Source organism: Carassius auratus, unplaced genomic scaffold, assembly GCF_003368295.1.
Source record: "Carassius auratus strain Wakin unplaced genomic scaffold, ASM336829v1 scaf_tig00014207, whole genome shotgun sequence".
Taxonomy (NCBI): Eukaryota; Metazoa; Chordata; class Actinopteri; order Cypriniformes; family Cyprinidae; genus Carassius; species Carassius auratus.
The window spans coordinates 538,828-565,450 of NW_020524479.1; the positions used below are offsets into that span (position 1 = coordinate 538,828).

Here is a 26,623-nt window from a genome sequence, read left to right on the forward strand (position 1 = left end):
TACAGTAGTGCTCAATACTGTCAGACTTTCAAAAAAAAAAATTAAGATGATCACTTTTGAACACATTCACCACAAAATCAGACTTTACTTTGAGATTGATCTGATGTTCAGTGCAGATTTAAAATCATAAGAAATTGTTTATTGATACTGATTTTGAAACCAAATCTTTGCATAACTACAGGGAACTATATCTAACAATGGTTTGGGAGAAAAAAAACAAGTTAATTAAAAAATAATAAATAAAAGCATGTACATCAACTCAAATAAGCATGTGTCCTATACTGTGTACTAAACTCCTGAAAAATTGGTGTCTCTGATAGTTTTCTCAAAATAAGTAAAATGCTCATGAAGTGACTCAGAGCAGATCTAGAGATTATGTTTATGTGTTCACGTATTCATGTATTGAGGTTGAAAACACCACAAGCTTCAATAGGCCTATGTGAAGTAAATGAAACTGTATGTCTGCACTATTAATTTCCTTGAGGTGAATACTGGGAAGCCCGGGAATTCTCACACTCATACAAAAAAAAAAAATAATAATAATACTGAAACATGGACAGCCCTATATTTTTATATTTTGACCTCACATAAAAAAAGGTTTAAATCTTCAGTTTGGTGACATGCAAAACAGGTTTTCTCCAGAACTGCACCTTCACTTCCATTTTTCTTTTCAGTCTCTTTATTATGCCATATCTCTCACATTACTTTTACACTCAGGATTTAACAAAACTATAATTTCTAAATGGATTACCATTTGTATTAATTTTTACTAAACATTCCATGTTTAAACTATGGTTAGTGTCAAAAACCATGGTAAATTTGTGGTTAACATGGTTGAACAATAGTAACTATTGGGTCTCATTCACTAAATATGCGTAGGCACAGATTTTTGCGTGAAATGTGCGTACGGACGTTTTCACGAATAAATCATGATTCATCAAAAACTTTCATACTAAAATTTATTCTAAATGTACGAAAAGATTCAAGAACATATTAGAGGTCCAAACAATAATCACCTGATCTATCCTTATATAAACGGTGATTAATGTGTCTCATCTTGTGTTTAGAGGCGTGGCACACTTGGTACTGCTTGAAGACATCGCGGCACGTGCTCTAAGGAGAGAGCGCGTCTTTAGAGAGCGCACAGATATATTCGCGGAGAGTGACGAATGGCTGTTCAGTCGCTTTAGGTTGCCCAGAGAAGTCCTCATTGATTTATGTAACTCACTGGAACCACACCTAAGCCACATCACCAACCACTCTCACCACCTTATCTCCAAGCCTTTGTTATAGCCCATATGCTTCCTTTTTACCTGTGCCCGTTATGCAAGTGGATACACTTTTAAATAACAAATAATTTTTCCTGGCTTCCACCTCCGACAGCAAAACCTCACGTTTATTATCGTTAAAGTTATTTTTCTTTGTCTTTTGTTTCGGTGCCATAATTGTCTTTCTCTGTACAAGTGCCTCGTTGTGGAAAGTCCTTATATGGAGCTGGTTTGGGCGTGAATTATGCTAATTACTGACCTCGTGCACGCGGGCGCTCATTTAGAAGACTCCAAATTCACTAACAGAAGAACGAGTTTAAGAACAAGCTCATGTACGTACGCACGTGTTGTGAATTAGGCGGAAAGTTCTCGTGAGAAGTTCAAATGCGCATATAAATAAGAAAATTGTACGCAAAAATTAGTGAATGAGACCCATTGTTTTTAGATTTAAATTTAATTTATGAATATAGTAGACACTTTTATCCAAAGCGACTTGGTGCATTCAGGCTAACATTTTTTTTTTTACTTAACATGTGTTCCCTGGGAATCTAACACACATCCTAGCGCTGCTAACACAATGGTCTACCACTTGATCCACAGGAACACATTAAGAAATTAGATTTAAAGTAAAATTATCTTACATTTTCATAAGGGTTGTGTTGTTGTCTGCCCTAGCTCCCCCTAAACCTATAATAAATTAAGATTATTATCTAAATTACTATGTAACATTACAATAGTTAATAATGATCTCCTTTATACAGTATTTTAAGTGATGATGAGAAATGGGCTGCTGCTGCTTAACTAGGTAAACAAAGACAAAACAGGCACTTGAAACCCTGTAGTTTTGCTTCTTTGCTCCACCTGTGCACTTCCACAGTCCACTCATTACTGTGATCCAAACCACCTGGAGGTGGTGCAGAGAGTGCCTGAGCCGAAGTATTGCATTCACGACTAACCAATTAATTTTGTATTAGAGATTTAATTAACGGATGGAAATAATCGCTTTAGTACATTCGGCAGGCAACTATACAATAATATTATATTAAAATAGCATGCAAAATCGTCTGCCAGGCCACGGGGAATTATCCCGATTCTCCCAATGGCCAGTCCATGCCTGATTTCCACAGACACAAAGAATGTGCAGGATTCATATGTTGTCTTTTTGCGGCTTAATATTCACAGACACTAGTCCTTATCGCATTTTGATTCAAGTATACTGACCTACTTTTTATTTATTTGTCCCAAAATGTGACATATTCCATCCGCATTAGGCTATAGGAATTCCGGTTTTATGACTGGATTCTATGAACCAGACTGTGTTTTCCACATAGCAGAAATTATAGGGCTGTATATCTTAGAGAAGTTGAAGAAATATTCAAATGTAATCCCCTTTGTGATCGTTAAAATTTTCATAAGTAACTGTTATTTAATTTAAAAAAAAAATCTTAGTAACTAACTGGTTATAGTTAGATTTATTTTGTAATTAAATTATGTAACGCCGTTACATGTAACTAGTTACTTCCCAACACTGATCGTGGTTGAGAAGATTCCCTCCTTGTAAAGCACTTTGAGTGCACAGAAAAGTGCTATATAAATGTAAGGAATTAGTGAGTGCTCCTGCCTCTAATGGCACTCCATATCTCGCCACGGCATTTAAGAAGCAATCCATTACAATACTGCTGTGGTTGTTGTTAGAGGCATGGAGGAAGGCTATAAGACAGATCCAGCCATTGATACCACCATGAATGACAATTCTCCATCTAAACCTTAACATATAAACAAACAAGAAAAGACATTAGAAAAACGAAACAGAATGGTACAGTTCTTGTTTTTAATGTCTTATGCTTAATATTGTAAAAACTTTCTTCTTTAATATTTAAAGTGTTTTTATTATTATTATTTATTTAACTGTTTTCAAAATGGATAATAATAATAATAAAACAAAATCTGAGTAGCAAATCAGCACATTATAATTATTTTTTGATGGATCACGTGACACTGAAGACTGGAGTAATGAAGCTGAAAATTCAACAAACTGTAATACTATTTCACAAAATTAATGTTTTTATTTTTAAAATATATTTTTATTGTTTTAAACTGTTGGCAAGTACTGTCTAACAATTATATAGTAATAATTATAAGCAACATAATGTGTTTAAAACACACACACACACAAACACACAAGAACAACTATTGCTGCATAACCTGTGTATATTTACCTAATCAATTTATGGTCAGCATCAAGTTGCCACATGGTGTTTGGTCCAGTGACACTGAACAGTCTTTGGGACATTGCCCTTAGTGCAGCTGCCCTCGGGTCAATTCGAACTGAACTCTAAACTAAACTTTGCACCCTCTTTCTCTGGATCCGAACACCATTTGCCCGTAAAGCCCGATAAAGCACAAGTAGAAATACCTGTAAGACATTTCTGCCTGATGCACCTTGGAGAGTGTCATTTAGGCTGGCTGCAGGGTCATAAGCTGGGAGCAACCGATCGTTGATGTTCCTAGAACATTACCATGTGGTGGAGTAGACTTGGGGAAATCTTCCTAAAACCCCCTGCAGCCAACCCTCTGATCCTTCTCTCCCCCATGTCTTGTCTTTTCTCTGAAGCCACATCCAGAAGCAGGGTCGTCGCTAGTAGTGTTACTACCTTGGCCTACCACTTTTCCCAGGTAGGTTACAGTCGCCCTCGCAAACTCACACTTTGCAAGGTTGATAGTTAAGTGAGCCTGGGCAAGGCGCTGGAACAGAGCTCTAATAGAGTCCAAGTGATCACCCCAAGTGTTACTAAAGACCACCACATCGTCTAAGTATACTGCACAACCCTCTAGACCAGCGACCACGGTGTTCATCAGTCGCTGGAAGGTGGCAGGAGCGTTTCGTAATCCAAAACTCATTACTTTATATGAAAACAACCCTTGTGAAGTAATAAAAGTAGACACCTCTCTTGCATGATGAGTCAAGAGCACCTGCCAGTAGCCCTTAAGGAGATCGAAGTTACTAACAAATGTCGCGGCACCAACTTGATCTACACAATCCTCTATGCGAGGTAAGGGAAAACTGTCTGGCTTTGTGACTGCATTAAGTTTCTGATAGTCAGTGCAAAACCTAAAGGTACCATCTGGCTTGTTAACCAGAAGGCATGGTGATGCCCAGGCCGATGCAGAAGGTTCCGCCAGCCCACTGTCGAGAAGGTACTCTACCTCTGTGTCAATGTACTTCCTCTTCTCTTGGGAAGCACGATAAAACCGCTGCCTAATTGGAGAAGCCTCACCAACATCTATATCATGTTCCAAGAGATGCGTCTGAGTCGGAGTATCTGAGAAGAGAGTTGGAAAATCATTAATTAAATTAATTATCTCAGTACACTTGTTCCCAGACAAGTGCTGCAGCAACTGTGGAAGTTGCTTCAATGTCTCAGAATTGTGCAAACGTGCACGCAAAACCCCATCATCAGGATCTCCTCCTGCTCCTGCGCTGCCACCGGAGGAACAAGAGAAAAAACAGGAGACAAACTGGCATCACTTAGAGCCACAGGCTGTACAGCAGTTTTACTCTTAACTGCCTTTGAACGTTCGTGATATGGCTTAAGCAGGTTAAGGTGACACAACTGAGTATTTTTCCTTCTGTCCGGAGTGGCAATTACATAATTAACATCTGAAACCTTCCTGACAACCGTATACGGTCCAGAAAACTTTGCCTGGAAAGGAGATGACACAACAGGCAAAAGAGCCAACACCTTATCACCGACTGCCAAAACACGACGCTCTGTTTGCTTATCATACTGCTCCTTCATTTTAGACTGAGTGTTTGTTAACTTCTCACGGGCCAACCTCCCCGCCTCATAAAGACGTCTCCTAAAACCATTGACATAATCACACAAGGCTTTTGGTGGTTCTTTGAGGTCCACACCATCTATTAGGACAGCCAAAGGTCCACGTACAGAATGGCCAAACACTAAATCATTAGGGCTGAAACCTGTACTCTCTTGAACGACTTCCCTAGAGTGTACGCAACATCCATGGCAAACCTTCCTCCCAGTCACGTCCCAGCTCCATACAATATGCATGGAGAAGGGACTTTAGGGTCTCGTGGAAACGTTCAAGAACACCTAGACTCTGAGGATGGTAAGCCGAGGCTTTGTTGTGTCTAATATGAAGCTGGCGTAAGACCTGAGCAAAAACACGAGACATAAAATTTGAGCCCTGGTCAGTCTGGACAACTTTTGGTATACCAAATATAGAAAAAATTGCGTAAGAGCCCTTACAACGGCCCTGGTGGTAATAGAGCGTAGTGGGTAGGCAGCAGGCTAACGGGTTACCTGACACATTACGGTCAGCAAATACCTAGACCCAGATTTAGCACCAACTAATGGCCCTACACAGTCCAACTGTAAATGTTCAAAAGGACCAGCTACAACAGGTATTGGATGCAGAGGTGCAGGCTTTATAACCTGATTGGGCTTTCCAGTCATCTGGCAAATGTGGCAGGTTTTAATGTAGGCAGCAACATCTTTCTTTAATTTTGGCCAATAGAAATGACGCATAATGCGATCATACGTCTTTCTTACTCCCAAATGACCCAATATGTAATGAGCAGTCTTTAACACCAGTTGTCTAAAGGTGATAGGCACAACAACCTGAAACCATGGTTCCCCCAGTTAAATGTTTGTTGCAGGTGTCCATTTCCTCACTAGCAAGCCATCTAGAACACCATAACCATGATCCACACTCTCAAAACAGTCAACAGGAACAGCTCGCTCAAACAACGAAGACAGAGATTGATCTGTATGCTGTTCCTTGACTAGCTCTTCTTGAGAAAGAGACAAGGGAAAATCTGTTAAAGCAAAGCTAACCTTTCCTGCAGCAGCCTTAACCTCCAGGTCCTTCACATCAGCACGACTAGCAGCACGAGTCACCGCACAAGCAGCAAACACCTGAGGAAATTCTTTAAAACAGTCATCAGATTCATTCCCCAGCTGAGGAGAATCAGTCACCACAGGAATAGGACTAGTCTGCCAAACACGGCCGCCAGCTAAATTATTCCCTAATGTAACAGACACCCCATCAACAGGTAGGGCCGGGCGGACTCCCAACTCAACTTCCCCCTCTACCAACTCAGAGTAGAGCACAACCTTATGTAAAGGGACTTCTAAAGTACTAAGATCAATACCTCTCACCAAAAGTGACCTCCCGGACCTTGAGGAAGAAAACGGCAACACAGACTCCAAAATAAAGGACTCTGAAGCTCCTGTATCCCTCAAGATTTTTACAGGAATTTTCTCCTCATTGCCAAGTAGTGAAACAAATCCATCTGAAATAAATGGAAGATAATTAGGCTTCAGTTTACTAAGCACAACCTCTGAATTACCAGGCGACACAGCCAAAGCAGGTTTCACAAACGAAAAACGAGCTTTAGCTTTTGCCTTCAGCACTGGACAGCTCCCTTTCCAATGACCTTTCCCTTGGCAATAACGGCAAATTTGCTCTGCATCAGACGTTACACTTGAGCGATCCTGATTTACTAGTAGAGGATTAACGTTTGGAGTTTTATTACGAAAAGAAAACGCGTCTCTTTGTCCCCTTACTGAACACACGCGTTCGCCAGAATGAGCTTTATGTGTTAGTTCGTATTTATCCACCAACACCGCAGCATCAGCCTCGTTTGTTGCCTGCTTTTCAGCAATATATATCGCAACACGCTCTGGCAATGTGTTCTTAAATTGCTCTAAGACTATTAAGTCTGTCATGTTATCCACTGTTTGAACATTAGAGGCGACGCACCAGCGTTGGTATTGTAACCACAAATCTCTCGCAAACTCCACATTGGTTTGATCGAAACGTCTTCGCATTCCTCTGAATCGCTGCCGATAGGCTTCTGGAATTAACTCAAATGATCTTAACACTGATGCCTTAATGATTTCGTAGTCTTTCGCATCATCCACACTGAGAGCGGAGAACGCTCTCTGTACTTTCCCCGTAAGAGTACACTGCAACATAAGAGTGCAATGTATGTCAGGCCAACCCTGCGCGTCTGCCACCCTTTCAAATAACAGAAAAAAAGTGTCGACATCCTTCTCATTAAATGAGGGAAGAAGCCGTAAACTAGTGGAGATATCGAACTTCGAATCCCCTAAACCAGACATTCTCCCTTGTCTTATTAGATCCAAACGTTCAGCTTCAAGTTCAAGCTTTTGCTGCTCTAGTGCTCGTTTCGCACGTTCATTTTGTTCGTTTTGACGCAAACTGTCCATTTGCATTTGATGTTCTAACTTACGATTTTCTAATTGTAAGAGTAATAATTCTTTTTGTTCAGCAAAGGTTAATTTTTCAGCATGACCTGAAGTCGGAGAAACTATTTCATCATCATCTTTAGATGCATCGGCAGACGCTATCAGTAAACCCTTGGCGCACAAGGCTTCATTCATTACACTTTTGATCTCTTTTTTATATCGCTTACTTGTAAGCTCTATTTTATAATGATCAGCAAGTTCTATTATTATTAACTCAAATCAACATTTCTTATTACAGTCTGTACGATCTGAATAAATTAAACATGAACCGGGTAGAACAGCGACATTTTCAAAACCAAATAGCTAACCATTTCTCTTAAGCTTACAAAGATACCCCATACTATTTACCTAGACGCGAATCTTCAAACAGGTCTGCGGTGGGATGGATTAAACACCAAGCCCGCAGGAGTGGCTAAACAACCAGTAATCTGGCGATTTCCCCAATTCCTCGGTAGTGCCCCCGAGACTAATGCTCTAGCCACAGACCTGTTCAAAAACAAAAAAACACACGACCCAAAACACGCAACCTACAATGTAAGCACAAAAAGAAATGGTTAATTGATTAAATAGCCTACATATCGCTGAACTTACCCTCCATGTCCAACATTCCAGTTAGCCTCTGATTACAATAGAAAATCTATTTTCCTGACTCCAACAAGATAACAAACATTCATATTAGTCCCAGACACGCACAAGGCACAATATAACGTTTGATATAGCCTACTCTCCGACCGCACAGTTTTTTCCTCTGTTCACATTACTTGCAATCGCCCAAAATGCCAGATTTAATATCGGAGACACGTGAGCGAGCGTCCCATCAGCCTCTGATTACAATAGATTATAGGCAAAATTGTTTTTGAACGAGCCCCTACTTGTTACTACTGGCTCTCAAATAGTAACACAAGAGGCAGGAGAAAGTGCGGCAAACAAATATCTAAGGATTTATTTGTTAACTCAAAAGTTTACATAACCAAAAATCTAATTTAAAGCAACAATTCAAACACAAAGCAACGCCGCTCTCTCCCCCCTCCAACGCGCCATCAATTAAGCACAGGAACTGACCTAAGATAACAACAAGTCACGGAAATACAGAACAGGAGAAATACAGACAATCGCTGGATGTAACAAGTAGGGTGAAAGGTGGTGATGATTATAGAGGCCCACGGCGGAGGGTCAAACCGTCTGGACGATCTCAACCATCTGGCTGAGACCAGCCTAAAAAGACGACCAGGACAGTTGACAGGCCACTGGTGCATGTCATCACTAAAGTTTATAATTTGCAAGTTTTAAGCCTTGCAACTTGCCAATTTAAACATTGAAAAGAGTTTAAAGCATTCTAATAGAAGACGTCGAAAAGCTCAACTGAGTAGCTGGTTGCTCACGCACTGTTTTCGGTGCACACGCAAAGAGCCATGTCTCACAGTCAGCAACAACGAACCAAACTCTCCTTTGCTAACAAATACAAATTGCAGTTGTTTAAACAAACAGAAAAGGATGTGGTTTGCGGGGTGAAAGTGCAATGCTTGAAATGCAAAAAGTGAATTTCTCAAATGCCAATAATCTTTATGATTATAATTTTGAGCAAAAATGACTTTTTGTCAGTTTAATCATCATAGAGCATGATGAAAATATGAATAAGATTTAATTGACTCATACTTGATTCACTAGTTCACGCTTACATATAATTAGCTGAGGTATGGTATGCGTATTTGGCGTGCTGTCCGGGGAAGGGCACCGAGATCGGGAATGGCCCGAACCTAGAGTACCCCCCCTTCCCCGTCTATTTATAAGGTGAACTCGAAGTGAGGAGATGGGGTGGAGGAGGGATGCTGATAAACCATCAATGGATAGAGTTAAATCAGCGATATTTATACTATTGGATTGCCCGGTCGGTAGGGCTCGAACCGTTGCTCAACTGGAGCTTTTTGGCATTGGAATGGTGAGCCCTACCAGCCGATGAGGAGGAGCAGCGTGGTTGTGGTGCCCGACCGGGAGGACCCGAGTTGCCTCGACCGGAATAGGTCATGGTGTCGGCGTACGGGCCCTACTGGCTGATAGCCCCTGCTATTCAGTGGGTGAAGGGCCTAATGCTGACCAAGAGGGCCCATGAAGCCTCCGACAGGAGATTGAGACTCAGGATGACGGACGTCTGGGTCCTCTCGGTTTGGCAGATAAAAAGCTTTGGGCTGGCCGACAAGGAGGACTCTGGCGACATCCGAAGGGAGATCCCGACTCATGGCATCGGATGGATGAGACTCACTTGCAGCCGGCAAGCATAGGCCCGAACGGGAGAACTCTCGCCAGACATCTGAAGGGAGCAAACGCATCAGACGGGTAAGCCTCGCCGGACGGGGAGAGCGGAAAGGGAAACCCGACTGGGAGGACTCTCGCGGCATCTGATGGGGCATTAAACTCAGAACATCGAACGGGTAAGCCTTGCCAGGCGGAGTTAAAAGATATGAGCATAGCTGAGAGTGTTGTATTTTTATTTTTATTTTATTTATTTTTTTTGCAGGATTTGGCGAGAGGACGAGACTCGTAGTGTTGGACGGTTAAGCCTTGCCTACCGTCAAATGGAAAAGTAAGTTGCGTGGCCGAGAGACTGTTACCGACGTCCGAAGGGAGCACACATATCGAATGGGTAAGCCTCACCGACCGTAGAGTGGAAACGTAAAGCAAGTCTGTCCAGGAGGCTCTCGCCTGCGTCCGAAGGGAGTACGTGCATCGAACGGGTAAGCCTCGCTGACCACAGAAAAGGAAAAAGTAAGGTTGTCTAACCGGGAGGCTCTCACCGGCGTCCGAAGGGAGCACACGCATCGAACGGGTAAGCCTCTCCGGATGTGGGACAGAAAAGGTAACGATAGGTGGCCAGGAGGCTCTTGCCAGCATCCAACGGGGACTTCCTGTTCCAAAAACAACTGGGTGAGCCTCGCAGGCCGCAGGATGGAAAAGGTACGTTTGTGTGGTCGTTATGCTGTCGTCGGCGTCTTATGGGAGTTTGCTACTCACAGCAAGAGACGGGTAAGCCTTGATGACCGTAGGAAGGAGGGAGGGTTTATTTGTGTGTTTGGTACTTGTGGCATCGAACGGATTGCTTGTAGGTTTTGTGACCTAAACCACGTGGAATGGTCGTGGTTGGCTGGCCAGGAGGCTCTTGCCGGTGTCCGATAGGAGCTTAGCTTCAGAAATCGAACAGGTAAACCTCTTTGGCTGAAGGACGGAAAAGGTTGTCCAGCCGGGGGGCTCTTACCTTCGTCTGACAGGAGCTTAGCTCCCGGAATCGAACGGTTAAGCCTCGCTGGCCAAAGGACAGAAAAGGTAAGGTTGTCTAGCTGGGAAGCTCTCACCCACATCCAATGGGAGCCCTGACTCCATGCATTGGATGGGTAAACCTCTCCGTACGTAAAACAGAATGGCAAAACAGGTAGCTGGGGGCTTTCACCTACATCCGAAGGGAGGGAGCTGGCCGCAGAATGGAAAAGGTGAGGTTGTTTGGCCGGGAGGCTCTCGTCAGCATCCGATGGGAGCTCGAGCTCCTGGCATCGAAGAGAGAAGCCTTGCTGGCCATAGGATAGAAAAAGGTAAGGTTATCTGGCCGGGAGGCTATGGCCGGCATCCGGTGTCTTTTTATTTATTTATTTATTTTTATTTAATTAATTTTTTTTTATTAATTAATTACATTTGCGACACCAGATGGGTAGTCTCTCCAGCCATCGGAGGGAAAATTTAGATTGTTTTATCTGCGAAGCACCCATTAGTGTTCGGCAAAAGGGTAACTTGCGGTATTGGATGGGTACATCTTGCCATCGGAGGGAAAAATTTGTTTTAGCTGCGATGTACTCGTTGATGTTCGATAGGTAAGTGTAATTTTTTTTTTTTTGGGTTAATCGGGTAAGCTTTGCTGGTGGTCGGATGGAAAGTCCTAGATTGCTGAAGCGGGAAAGCATCTGACAGGATTTTAATACTTTAATAGCTTTGCTGAAAGTTGAATGGAGAAGGCAAAGGTTGGCTCAACCGGGAGCACTCTTGCAGTGCCTGACAGGGAGTTCGATTCTAAGTGTAACCCTTTATTTTTGTCTGCACCTACTCCAGTCTCTTCAACGTAGATCCATAAATAAAACACGGGTTACAACGGTGATAATTCACGTTTCTTCTTTTAATCAGAAGCATCGGCATAACACCATGAACAGCCGAACACACAACACTCTCACTACACTCGCTTGGGTTTTTTTTTTCCCAAGCGCGCCCCTGCCTTAAAGGAGCCGGCGCACCAAATATCTTTCTAACAAAACATGTATAAAACTTTGCATAAGACATTTGAAAATACACCAAAATCTTACTAAACAAATTTACCAAAATGTCTTATTCTTCCTTTTTCTTTTTTTATATATATAACCTATGAATTGACATAATGAAAAATAAAATAATGAAATAAACATAAGGTTACAGTCTTCCCAGCTTAACAAGGAAACGTCCTTGTTTCTCCTATATAGATTATCCATTACAGTGAAAATACAGTGAAAAATACAATGCACAGACAACCAATAAGTGCATAACTCCTTAACAAACAAAATCTTTAAACTTTTCAGGTTTTTTTAACCACACGGCCACTACGGGATAATTGAGGTGTGTCTGCTGAAGGCAATATAGCCCTCTCCGGAGCCATAGAGGCCGGAACACTGGGACTTGGCACACTTTCAGGTTCAGTCAACAAAGCAGTTGGATTTGAACGTTCAGTCTGTGCATTGGTAGTAGTCTGTTGTATAGTTTGGTTGGGCACATACGGCGGTGTTGAGGGTCGAAAGGGTAAAGCACCTGACAATGCAGTGAGGGGAACTAAAGAAACTAAAGAAGGGGCCTCAGCACTACCAAACACAGGAGGATCATAACCTGAACTAGGAGTTGCAGGCAACTCCCAAGGACCCCTGTAAGGTTTTAGGCGATTGTGATGAACCACCCACCTTCTCGACTGTGGATTTCTTGGATCAGTAATTTCATAAGTTACCCCTGGGCAGTTATCTCTGTCCATTCGCCTCAGAATTTTGTATGGCCCTTTCCATTTAGGAGCCAGTTTATTCTGCTTTTGAGCTGGGTCATCCAAAAATACAATGTCACCTGGCTTATGCGGATGGAAAAATGTCTTTTTGTCATACTGCCGTTTCTGGTTAAGTTTAGCTGCAGTGGACCGCACAGCAGCATCTTTGAAAGCATAAGACAAACGCATGGTCACATCATGAGCATAGCCTGCAGGGGTGCCTGTTGTATAGGAAGTGACAGCTGGACTATAGTTCAGAATGATATCTGCAGGTAGCCGTGGTTCTCTGCCATGTGCAAGAAAGAAAGGAGAGAACCCTGTGCTAGAATGAATACTGGAGTTATATGCCAGTTCCACTTGAGGCAGATATTTATCCCATTCACCCCCACTTTCACAAATGTACTTGGCGAGTTGGTCTTTCAAGGTTCGATTCAGTCTTTCGACCATACCATCACACTGGGCGTGGTAGGGTGAGGTTTCTCAATGCCTAATTGTCTGCACAAATGTTTAATCAAATCTGACTCAAACTGTCTACCTTGGTCTGTATGGATTATCTCAGGGACCCCGTGCTGCTTAATGTAATCCTCAAAAATGCACTGTGCTACAGTTGTTGCACGCTGATCCTTCAGAGGGTATAAATTGACAAAACGGGTAAAATAATCCATCACAACTAAAACATACCTATTCCCAAGAGAGGTAACAGGTAGCTCAGTGATGTCAGCGGCAATTCTTTGAAATGGTCGTTCTGCATGAATTGACTGTAACGGGGCCCTTTCATGAGGAGTGGTGGAAGCACAGGACTGACAGGATACACATTCAGCACAGAATTTCTGAATATCACGGGACATGTAAGGCCAATAGCACATTTTCCTAGCTCTCAACAAAGTACACTCAGCACTCAAATGACCACTAAACTTCTCCCCATGAAAACACTTAAGAGCTGTTAGAATGATTACCTCAGGCAAGACTACTTGGTAAACAAGAGGGCTATGAGGAGATGATTTCACTACGACACAGTATACCCTCTTGGACTGATAATTTGGAAAATTCATGCCAAAGTTTCCTCAGTGTGGCAGGGGAATGTTTCAGTCTGCCTAGTGGGGGCCTTTGATTACCATTCTCTTTCCAGTCCATGACAGTACTAAGACAAAAGTCAGCCTTTTGCTGAGCTTGTAATTCAGTCAAATCACTGACAGTGTCGGACCCACGTCAGGAAGAACCCCACAAACCAGTGGCACTTCAGATGAAAAGGAGACTTTTTCAGCAGTGGTATGGCTGGGAATTACACACTGCACTGATTTCGTTTCAGTCACCGGCGAGCTAGGACACCGCGACAAGGAATCAGCATTACTATGATGCTTCCCTTCCCTGTATTGAATGGTAAAGTCATACACATCCATTTCAAGTATCCAGCGTGCTCTTCTACCAGTCGGATTATTATCAACTGCTGCCTTTTTTAGATTTAACAATGGTTTGTGATCTGTAATAATCTTGAATGGCACCCCAGACAAGAAATGTCTAAAATGTCGAACAGACCATACCACAACCCACAGTTCACGGTCATAAGTTGACCATCTCTTTTCTGATGGAGTGAGAGCATGACTGGCGTAAACAATTGCGCATTCCTTCCCATCCTGCATCTGAGCAAGCACTGAACCTACACAATCATGAGAAGCATCAGTGTATAGTAGAAAAGGCTGTGTGAATATAGGGTGAGCTACAATGGGAGGACTAGTAAGGGCCTGCTTCAGTGACCTAAAAGCCTCCTCACAATCACTTGACCAATTGAAGACAGCACCTTTCTGGGTCAGTGCATGAAGGGGTGCGGCCACTACAGCGAAACTCCTGACAAATCTCCTATAATAGGAGCATAGACCAACAAACGCTCTCACCTCTGTGACCGTCCTGGGGGTAGGCCATGACCGGACCTTGTTCAGATTCTTTTCATCGGGCAGCAGACACTGGCTGGATACAACATGACCTAAGTAGGAAACTTCACTGCGTGCAAAATGACATTTGTTAACCTTCAATTTCAGACCTGCTGAACGGAAACGACTAAAAACCTCCTCAAGACTGTTAAGATGTTCACTGAAAGTTTGACTGAACACCAGTACATCATCAAGGTAAACAAGACAAACCTTCCAATGAAGTCCACGAAGCACCAGCTCCATCAATCGTTGAAAAGTTGGAGGGGCATTCGTAAGACCCATAGGCATTACCTTGAAATGATATAAAGCACTGCCTGTATTGAAAGCGGTTTTCTTCCTATCCTTGGGGTCTAGCTCAACTTGCCAGTAACCACTGGACAGATCCATTGTGCTAAACCAGCGTGCACCTGCCAAGCTGTCTAAAGCATCTGACGCACGAGGTAAGGGGTAAGAGTCTTTTACAGTGACTGCATTAAGCTTTCTGAAATCAATGCAGAATCTATAACTGCCATCTTTCGTCTTCACTAAGACAACAGGAGAAGCCCAGGGACTACAACTTTCCTCAATTACATCATTGGAAAGGAGCTGCTGAACTTGCCTGTCTATCTCAGCTCGAACTGGTTGTGTAGCAATTCTAACCACCTGAACATCATGTGAGAACATTTCCTCACCCAGCCTAATAGTAATGGGCAACAAACCCAAAGTGTCAAGATAGTCACCAGTTACTGATTTCGCCAAAAGAAAGGATTTCTGAATAGGTTTTTTGGAATTGACATTCTCAGTGTTTCACTGATTAAAGATATTTCTGAACCTGTGTCTACAAATGCTTGCATGGCAATGTTCTCAATGATTGCAAAAACATAAGGCGTTGGAATGACAGGATTTACCCGTTCAGTTTGTTTGGGCCCAACCATAGTCTCAGCAGATACCCGGCCCATAGTACCTGCTACCAGCCGTTTCCCTGAAGATCAACATCCTCTCCAACAAAACTGACATGATGGTCACCAGACGAGGGTAGATGGTCAGTAGAAGATCGTGGGCCATATCTCTCGCCAGAGAACTTGTTGGAGGGCCATTCTGTCATATGATGATCCTGATGATGGGATGCGTGATGTAAGCGATGATCTCGATGATCAGAGGTTGGACTGCCACAACGATCACGGTGAGGTGGGGGCGAGCTGACATGCTGGTTACGATGAATAGGAGTAAGGCTGGTATGTTGAGCAGCAAAATGTGGAGACATGCTGGTGCGATAATCTTGATGAGGTTGAGGTGGGCTGACGTGATGATCTCGGTAATATGAAGAAGCACTGATGTGACGATCTTGATGATGTGGAGATGGGCTCACATGACGATCTCGGTAAGGAGAAGATGGACTCACGTGATGCTCTCCATAGCCCCGACGTCTGTCACGGTCTCGGTGGCTGAATGAGTAAGGCTCATTTTGACGATGTGGAGAAGATGCCGGTGACAATGGATATCTCCTAGGAGATGAAAGTGGAGAGTAACGTTGCTTGTCTCTTCCACGTTCAGATGAGTAATCTCTCTGACTGGTGAAAGCGTGTTGTCTCTTCATTTGACTCACTTCCATCCTGAGAGCCTTAACATCAGCCGTCAATTGCTTCACCGCAGTCATGATTTCAGAAGAAATGTCCCCAGATGCTGTGGTCTTTGTGGACACCATAGCTGAAAGCGATTCACTGGGTAAGGTAGTAGATGAGTTTGGTGACAGGCTGTCTTTTGACTCAGAGGGGGCAGAGGTGCAAGTCTGAGAAGTTCTTGTGCCCGTTCCCACTTGCAAGCAATAGCTAAAGCTTCCTCTAGGCTAGTAGCACCATGTTCATGACATTTTGCTTGAAGGATGGGATCAAGACCAGCTACGAACCGTCTAAATCTTTCCATGGCAATGGCGGACTCACCATAATTTGGAAAATTAGTTTTCCAAAACTAGTCTTGTGATCTGAGCTGCAAAAACTTCCAAAGGTTCTTTGGACATACGTGGTCTGGCATTCACAAAAGTTTGAAAATGTAGCAAAAATTGTTTCCTCCCAAAAACATCATTTAATGCAGCAACACACAGTTCATAGTTCTGTTGTATGTCAGGAGACAGGGAGAGCCAGTAAGCTAAAGCATCTCCACTCAACCTTGTAGGCAAAATGGCGGCCAAATCTTGCGTTTGTGCATCCGCACAGGCCTTAACTGCAAGCTCTAAACGGGCTTTCCATAAAGAAAAACTGTCTTTGTCCCTACCGTCTCCATGAAAGCACGGTGGTAGATCGACTTTAAAGTGCAGCAATCTTGTAGTGCGATTTGCAGGAGTTGCGTGCTCTCTGCCCTCCGCTGTAGGTGTACTTTCATCACTATCCGTCTCATTAGAGGACGCAGCACGTGCGGGGAGCACGCGAGAATCGGTAGACATTTTCACTGCACAATCTAACGACTGGCAACTGTGCACTCACCAGTACCCTTCACGGTGCATTAAAAAAAATGCACCTTCGTAATCGAACGCTTCAGCCGAGAAACTTCCAGAAACTCTTGAACTTGAACACCGCTGCCACCAGTCTGTAACCCTTTATTTTTGTCTGCACCTACTCCAGTCTCTTCAACGTAGATCCATAAATAAAACACGGGTTACAACAGTGATAATTCACGTTTCTTCTTTTAATCAGAAGCATCGGCATAACAGCATGAACAGCCGAACACACAACACTCTCACTACACTCGCTTGGGTTTTTTTTTCCCAAGCGCGCCCCTGCCTTAAAGGAGCCGGCGCACCAAATATCTTTCTAACAAAACATGTATAAAACTTTGCATAAGACATTTGAAAATACACCAAAATCTTACTAAACAAATTTTACCAAAAATGTCTTATTCTTCCTTTTTCTTTTTTTTTATATATATAACCTATGAATTGACAAAATGAAAAATAAAATAATGAAATAAACATAAGGTTACACTAAGGATGATTTGTTTGTCTACGAGGGTAGACGCTGTGAGGCTTACTTGAATAATTGTTTAGCAAATCCAATGAGCTGCTTCCGATAATGAGTCCGAAAAATCTTGGTGCAGTCATTGTATTCGAAATTAAGCGTGCAAAAATAAATTGGATTTCCTGTGCCAGTGTACCCCAAATAGGTGCCATGTATCGGTGATGTGGTCATTGTCAGCACGTAAGATCGATGGTACATATCGACGATGTAATCGTGCATGGATGGAGTAAGAGAAATATTCTTTATACTTGTCTGAGCTTACTATTTGCCATTTTGACCATACAGGTGCACGAAAAGAGCCTATGGAATCACCAATAATCGAAAAATATACTTTCGGACGTACTGATAAACTGGCATTAAATATAAAATACTATATTTAAAACTGCTAGTTCATGTAGTCGGCACTACTGTCATCTCGCTTGTCCTGTGAATTTTTTATTTTTTTTTGAACGATAGTAGATTCCAATTTAAAGTCCAACGATTTAACCCTAATATAGACGTAAACTAATGCCTTAAGTATAAGGTATTCAAAAAACGGTAAGTTCTCATATTTGGAGTGAGTTCGGTTGAAATGATGCCTTGGTCGTACGTGCTCTGGACCACATGCCTCATGATGGGACCGACGCGCCGCCCCTGAAACCAGAATGAGATGCGTTCTAACGTAACTGTGGCATTAAACTCCGTTAGTGAGAGCTCCTTTAAAATATGGCACGTATCGGATTACCTGTTAGAGTACGATGGAATACCTTATATCTTCAAAAGATGTATGTCTATTTGTGGATGGAGACTTTTTTGCCACCTACAGGCTCACATCATCCTTTGAGAGCACGGGTGAGTGTGAAATGCAGTGCTGAGATGGGATAACAGAGCGGTTTGATAGCCGAATTATGGTAGGCCGCCTAATAATTATTATAAAAAACGTTGGTTGGAGAATGGGCCTAATATCATCTTGGCTATTGTCGATACATGATGCTATCACCGCAACCTAGGATGCATGGGATACCTTTAAGCGGAGGTGATGTGATTTTTTTTTTTTTTTTTTAATATAATATATATTTAGGTATAGGAAAGTCTTGTGCGGGAGCAGACACTGCTACGGCATTGAGGAGGTACGGGAAAGGCTCCTGGGGGAGCAGACACTGCTGCGGCAGTGAGGAGGTACAGGAAAGGCTCCTGAGGGAGCAGACACTGTACGGCAGTGAGGAGGTATAGGAAAGGCTCCTGCGGGAGCAGACACTGCTGCGGCAGTGAGGAGATCCGGGAAAGGCTCCTGCAGGTGCAGACACTGCTGCGGCAGTGAGGAGGTACAGGAAAGGCTACTTGCTTCTGCTGCTGTAGATGTTGGCTGTGGGAAGAGTAAAAAGACAGAAATTACATACCCAAAATAAAGATGTTTCTGTTCATGATTCTTTCTGAATAGATCCATGATCAACATTTGTCCACGAGCTAACACTTCGACATTTACCGTTCAGGAATAGGAATAGTTTTCCTGACATAATGGAAAATTATCACTGAAATGTTTTATCGAAATATTGGTCAAATATAAAAGCCAAAGTCTTTAGACTTTTAATTGATGCGCGGTTTATCCAGATCATGTAAGAGAGTGATGTTTAACGTGCTGTGAAAGTGAAACGATAATAGACTGGGGCCGTTGGCGATGCCTGCAAGCAAATGGGTTAATAGCAGTTATGTGCTATTCACTTCCACGTGGTTTCTAAAGATATTTACTTGCCAGTTTTTTTTTTTTTTTTCGTATTACGGTCCTTAAAAGGAGACAGTAATTTTATTCACACTTGCTATCCTGCATCAAAACACGTGGGCAGATGTGTTTAGATGAATTTTGAGTGATCACGCCAGTGAATGGTGAAATAGGTCCCTAAATGATTTTAGATTAGATTAGATTAGATTCAACTTTATTGTCATTATGCAGAGTACAAGTACAGAGCTAATGAAATGCAGTTAGCATCTAACCAGAAGTGCAAGAATATAGTGTTTTATATACATAAAAGTGCAGAGTAAGTAAAGCTATGATATACAGAATGTACAGTGGAGTTGCTATATACAGTATTGAGCAGAGTATATACAGATTATAAATATGAATGCAATGTAGATATTGTATGTACATTATGAACAGAGCAATGAAGGATTATATATACATTATGAATAGCAGGAACGTGAGAACAGTGGTAATAAATACAGTTGAATGAGCGTGCAAAGTATTGTTGAACAATCTATTATATGCAAAATAACAGTAGTGCAATGATTTTTTGTAGAAATAGTCTACTGTGCTTGTACAGTAACCACTTAGACAGTTTATAGTGTAATGGATTTAACCATGTGCAGTCTGTGCAAAATATGAGTAGTGCAATACATGTATGTAAAGTACTGTGACCAGTGCAGTAAAAGAGCAGGTGCAGGTTAGATAGGTGGTGCGGCATTCAGAAGTGTCACAGCCTCAGGAAAGAAGCTCTTCCTGAGCCTACTAGTTCAAGAGCGTAGGCTTCTGTAACGCCTGCCGGATGGAAGGAGGGTGAAAAGTCCATGGTTAGGGTGAGAGGCATCCTTGATGATGTTTCTTGCCCTGCCCAGACAGCGCCTGTGATAAATGTTCTCGGTGGATGTTAACTGGGTGCCGGTGATCCGTTGAGCAGTTTTCACCACCCGCTGGAGTGCTTTGCGGTCAGATGCGGAGCAATTGCTGTACCACACTGAGATGCAGTTTGTAAGTATGCTCTCAATGGTTCAGCGGTAGAATTCAGCAAGGATCCTGGGACTGAGGTGAACTTTTTTAAGGCTCCGTAAGAAATAAAGGCGCTGCTGAGCCTTTTTGACCAGGGTGGAGGTGTTTAGGGACCAGGTGAGGTCATCTGAGATGTTGATGCCAAGGAACTTGAAACTTGACACACGCTCCACTACAGCTCCGTTGATGTAGATGGGTGTGTGTGCATGATTCCTAGTCCGCCTGAAGTCCACAATGATCTCCTTTGTCTTCTGGGTGTTTAGTTCCAGGTTGTTGGTGGCACACCACACAGCCAGGTGCTGCACCTCATCCCTGTAGGCTGACTCGTCGTCATCCTTGATCAGACCTACCACCGTGGTGTCATCTGCAAATTTGACTATGGTGTTGGAGCCATAAACAGGAACGCAGTCATGGGTGAATAGGGAGTACAGGAGAGGGCTCAGTACGCAGCCTTGTGGCACTCCAGTGTTCAGGGTGATGATGGAGGAGGAGAGGTTATCTAACTTAACAGACTGAGGTCTGTTAGTCAGAAAATCTAGAATCCAGTTGCAGATGGGTGTGCTGATTCCAAGATGGCTGAGCTTGGAGATCAGCTTGGAGGGGATTACCGTATTAAATGCAGAACTGAAGTCTATGAACAGCATTCTCACATGTGTGTTCTGACTGTAAGTTATACTTACCTGGCAGGGGAGACACCATGATCAAGAAGGCGGTTCACCCAGGGCGAGGCTTGTCCATTGCACTCCGGCCATGCTGACCCCTGCGAATTCCCCAAATGCGGGAATCTCGACTGCATAATTTATGGTAGTGGTTTTGGTCCTACCAGAAGTCTGCCATGGAAATTAAAAATTAAAATTAAATTAAGCATTTAGCAGTGTGCATTTAGCATTTAGCAGTCTCTTATCCGGAGACTTACAAGCATTTTTTTTTTAAATCATGGAACTTATTTCTGTATAATTTCAGTGAGGTTAAAACGTGCGCGGTAAGGTGAATGTAATGCCTTGGCTTCGTGGTTAAAAGTGGCATCATCATCCGACGGAACGTTTGTATCTGTAGTCCAAATCTATGTGCGATCGACACTCCAGATCAGCAGGTGGCGGTAATGCACATTACGCTGGTTTGCCAAAACCGCCATAAAACACTAGTAGAAGAAGACAGAACTGCATCATGATGTCGTTTAACAAACTTTAGCCGCGAACCTGCTTTTAGATGCAACACTTTGGATGCCAACTGCTGTAAAAATCCAATGAAGAAAAAGAAGAACCTGTTTTTAGCATCTTCGCCTGGAAGTGTATTGGTTAACGTCGCGTGGTCTGTGCCGCTAGAGGAAGTGGCCTCAAACTGCCACTCGGCCGAAACGCTGGGGTGGAAGGCTGAGCCGCGGTGAGAACTTTTCAGCCCAGGCTGGTTGGATTCTTTCTGCTGCAATCCAGCGCTCGACAAGAGCTCGGTATCGGGCGGCACGATCGTTGTATCGAGCGAGGCGAGCTCGGAGCTTGCACGGTCTATTGGCCACGATGTGTTGCTTGGCGAGGAGAGCAGCTGTCGCGATGACGCTTAATGCTGCTCAACGGCCGTGTTTGGCTGGGTAGAAATGGTCTCGGGTCTGGCAAAAGCAGCAGGTCTTATAAATCCCCTGTGTAGCACTCTTCGTTGGTACGAAAATTGGGTCTGTGATAAGGTGACTGACGAAGCGAACCAGCATGCTGATAAACCGACAATGGATAGAGGTAAGTCAGCGATATTTATACTATGGGATTGATTACTTGATTATGGTCCACCTGTGTTGGTTAGGCTAAGTATCTGAAGCGCTCCTCCCGAATCTTATTAATAAATTACATTTAAACAAAAACAGAACAAAGTTGACTAAATATGATAACTAAAATCTACATTTGAGTAGACTAAGTATACATTTAAAATAGCTGTCAAAATTATACTGCTCTGCAGTTAATTAATAATAATCTTATTGCTAAAATGTCAAGTTTTCATTGACTAAAACCATACTAAAATGTTGAGACTTTTAGTTGACTAAATCTAAATAGGATAAGGTTGACTAAATATAATAAAAACTAACAAGGACATTTAACACAGGACTAAGACTAAAACTAAAAATAGATGACAATATTAATATTAGCTCCATAGTTAAATTAACATATACGGTCCCTAAGAAGGGAATGTAGAAGATGTGAATGAAAATGAAAGAAAGATAAGTAAATAATTGTTTATGAAATGTTGAAAGACTTGTCTAAATTAAAATACCTGCATCTGCTCAAGACATTCTTCCAACACCTCTGTTAAGGAAAATCATTGAATTGGTCAGTCCTTAAATCGTTTCCATATTAAGAAAAAAGTCTACTTTCATGGATTGTTCCTGAGTACTGGAAACACTCTATAGTCAATTAAGGGGACCATCAAAATAAAATGTAACCATATAAAACGTTGCATTTTTTATTTTATTTGAAGTATTAAGCTCACATCAATTAATTAACATTAGATCCACAGGAAACACTCAAATAACACAAAAGCTGTAGTAAGATACTGTGTAGATCTGAAATAAACAATGTCAGGATATGATACAGTCCATTATAGACCCTTTTACAGTTGGTAAACAATGTGACGTATTTGTGTGGGTGGGGCTTAGCTGGAGGCAGAAAGATTCCCCTCAACACTTGAACAAACGGTAGCTAGCGAGTTTTCTTAGCTTGTTTTTTTTAACAATGGCTGGAGAAAATCTTGCTTTATCTGGATATTTAAGGTCACTCACTGTCCGGGACTGCAATAATTATTTGAAAAAGTTAACTTTAACGGATGGAACCAGATTGGTCGACCCATACACAATAACTCATTGGATGGACGATCTGACAGGATTACCTCCGATTGAGTGGCCTGACATCTACACTTACCTGATAGAGAAACCGAGCGTGTATAGTAAAGAGAAAATGAGGGCGTATAAATCCTTAGATTAAATAAAGAGTGACATTACAGTAAAATTATTATTAAGATGTAAATAGTTTCTAGAAATAAAACTTCTGAAGACTGCAAATTAATTATAAACTTTCTGTATTTATTCTTTCATACCATGTTCTTAAATTCCGGTCACAATTAATCACAACAATGTAAATAAAATGTTCTCCGTCGATTCTGGCAACTAACAACACAACAAGACGACATTTTAAGCTCCTTGAGTAGCCGACCCTGTGTTGGTTTGTATTAGCCGCCTCCAGTTTTCCGGGTTTTTTTGCCTCCAGCTAGCGCCGTGACGTACCTCTGACGTCCGCGCAAAAGGGGTCTATACCATAGACAGTAAAAGAAATGGACACAGCGACCCCATTGGAACTCAATTGAGACAAATGAAGCCCAGTTTTAGCGTTTTTTAGCACTTCCGTTTCTGCCGCGCAGACTCAAACGAAGCTTGACGACGTCAGCAACCTGTCTGACAGATGTAAATCTTCTAAGTGGCTGTGCGTGAAAACTGCCATCGTTAATCTTGCAGAGACGGCGAGCTTGAGCGGGGAGTTCTTTGGCGTGAATGAGCAGGAGTAAGTATTCTGATTAATTATTTTGTATAGTATTTTAAAATGTAACGCCAGTACGCCATATTAAGTTAATTGCCTGCGAGCTTCTCCACCTGTCTGTACGGTAATGCGACAGAGAGCCAAGTGGTTATGACGCAATCGTTAGCCTATTTTTTACAAAAACTGTTTATACAGGGCCATAATGTAACATAAAAGGTAATGGAGCCCTTTATACATTGTCGTGTATCTTTAGAAATAAATAATGGACAAACGGAGTCTTTAAACGCCTCAGATGTAAAGTTATTCGCTGTCAAAGTGACGCCAAAATGAATGGGAGTCAATGGGAATGCTAACGCAAGTGAAGTTCTGCTAAAAGATGGCAGCCCCCACCCGACTTCAACTTCCGGTCGAGTTCCTTGCCCCTTGGTCTATACTGTACATGAAGTAGATTTAATATGGTGTTCATTTTGCGTTATAAATAATCATAATCTTAAACTTAAAACCACATAAACATAAATATTATGATATATTATAATCGTTATGATTATTCATGAGTTGAAATAACATATTATAAGGTTTTTTATAATGCATTATGCATTCATTATAATGTCTTAAGAATACCCTTATAATGTATTATAAATACGGCTTCATAGAAAGTGTTACCAAATCTCTTATAAAAATTTCTTATAAAAAACAACTGAATATTTAAATACAATAAAGCAATACAGAAAATATTTAGGGCTGAAACGATTCCTTGAGTAACTCGGTTACAAAAAATGATCGAGGCAAATTCCTCTGCCTCGAAGCCTCTTTTAATTTATTTTAAATCTTTCAGGTTCTTTCGCAATTATTTTTTTTATGTGACACAATGCGTTTACGTCACCCACAAAGCGGAAGGAGACACAAGCGCTGCGTCCGAAGTCGCATACCATAGACATATATGTCTATGTTGCATACTGCCAGGAGTCAGCAGTGTTTTGATTTGAGTGCGAGGGCAAACGTAAAGAGAACGTCGTGGCGTGTGTTCATTTCAAGATAGAGCTGGCATACCACAACTAGGGCCCTATGATTCCGCAATGCAGAAAACGTGGATGGAATCGCGGAATCCAGTCATAAAAACGGAATTTACAGTTTAATGCGGATTGGCACGGAATTTGCCAAATTTGAAAAATAGGTCATTGCACTTACATCAAATCACGATATGTACTTATATCTGTAAATATTAAGCCGGAACAGTCTATTTAAATATGAATCCTGCATTTTCTGCATGTCTCTGTTAATGAATGGAGCAGAAGCGCGTCTTCATTCATTAAACACACTGAAGCGAGCGTGACGCTCTGGTGATTTCAGCGTCTCACTAAATAAGTACGTGGACACATGAACAACATCTCCAGAACTGCTCTGACAGTCACTTCATAAGCATTTGACCGTTTGATTAGAGTAAAACTAGCGTCACATCAGATACACAGTAAAAATAAAATAAAAGTCCGGTTAAAAACTATTGTTCAGCACAATGTACATAGCCTACTACTAAAAAAAATATTATTTTTTTAAGTATTAATCACACATTTCTTCCATGTTTTATTTTTAATAGTAAATCCCCTTTGTTTACCAAAAAGTTAAGTTTGCTTAATTTTTAATAATTAAAAGATAAATTAAATTAATGTTTTGTGTTTAATGTTTAATGTGCATCTCAGAAACTGCTTTATTTAAAACCCCAACCGATTGGCACTTAAACGCACTTAATTCATCTGTCTAACTTTATTGTCATTGTTCACAGTACAAGTGCAGACAGAGAAACAATGGGTAATGATTAAATGTTTATTTTTGATGTATGCATTGCATTCTATGCATTTAAAAAATAGTTCGTTGTTAATTTTAAGAGACCCAGGAGTCTCATTTTCTCCTGCATAATTAATATTGCACTTTATGCAAAAACACATTTTATCCGATTACTCGATTAATCGGTGGAATTCTGGGTAGAATACTCGATTACTAAAATATTCGATAGCTACAGCCCTAAATATATATATATATATATATATATATATATATATATATATATATATATATATATATATATATATATATATATATATATATATATATATATATATATATATATATATATATATTTATATATATATATATATACATATATATATATATATATATATATATATATATATTTATTTATATATATATATATATATATATATATATATATATATATATATATATATTAGGGGTGTAACGATACGCGTATTCGTATTGAACCGTTGAATCGCTCCTAAAAACGCGTGGAAAACGCTAAGCACGTCTTTCTCCTCCTTTCCAAAGCGCTTGGGCAGAAGCGCTCATGAGGCGTCTGTCTTTGCTAAGCAACAATGACGTGCTCTCTCCATGAGACGCGGAAATTTCAGCGAAGGATAAATGGATTTGCAGCTCTAAAAATCGCTTGCAGTAGCTCTGCTACTAAATTTATTTCAAAATTGCAATCCATATACAACTATGATCAGCTGATCCTTCATCTTGGCTGAGCTCTCAACGTTGTTACGGGAAAGGATGAAGCTGATTTGTTAGTTCTTGTCACATGACCCGCGGTGCGCTTGCGGCATTCTGAAAAGTTGAGATGTTTTTACATTTTGCTGTATCTAAAACGTATCGAACCGAACCGAACCGTGACATCAGTGTATCGTATCGAACCGAACCGTGAATTTTGTGAACCGTTACACCCCTAATATATATATATATATATATATATATATATATATATATATATAAAGATAAAAGTTTTAAACAGATTAAAGTCCAAAATAACTATAAAGACCAATCTGTATCACTTTACAAT

The 26,623-nt window shown here is 41.4% G+C and overlaps 1 protein-coding gene and 1 pseudogene across 1 annotated transcript in view; both read left to right on the forward strand.

The window, feature by feature from the left end:
- LOC113074279 (regulator of G-protein signaling 20-like) overlaps window positions 1–26,623 on the forward strand; it is a 96,871-nt gene that overhangs the window by 40,431 nt on the left and 29,817 nt on the right. The window lies entirely within an intron of this gene.
- Window positions 20,930–21,083, forward strand: LOC113074293 (uncharacterized; annotated as a pseudogene).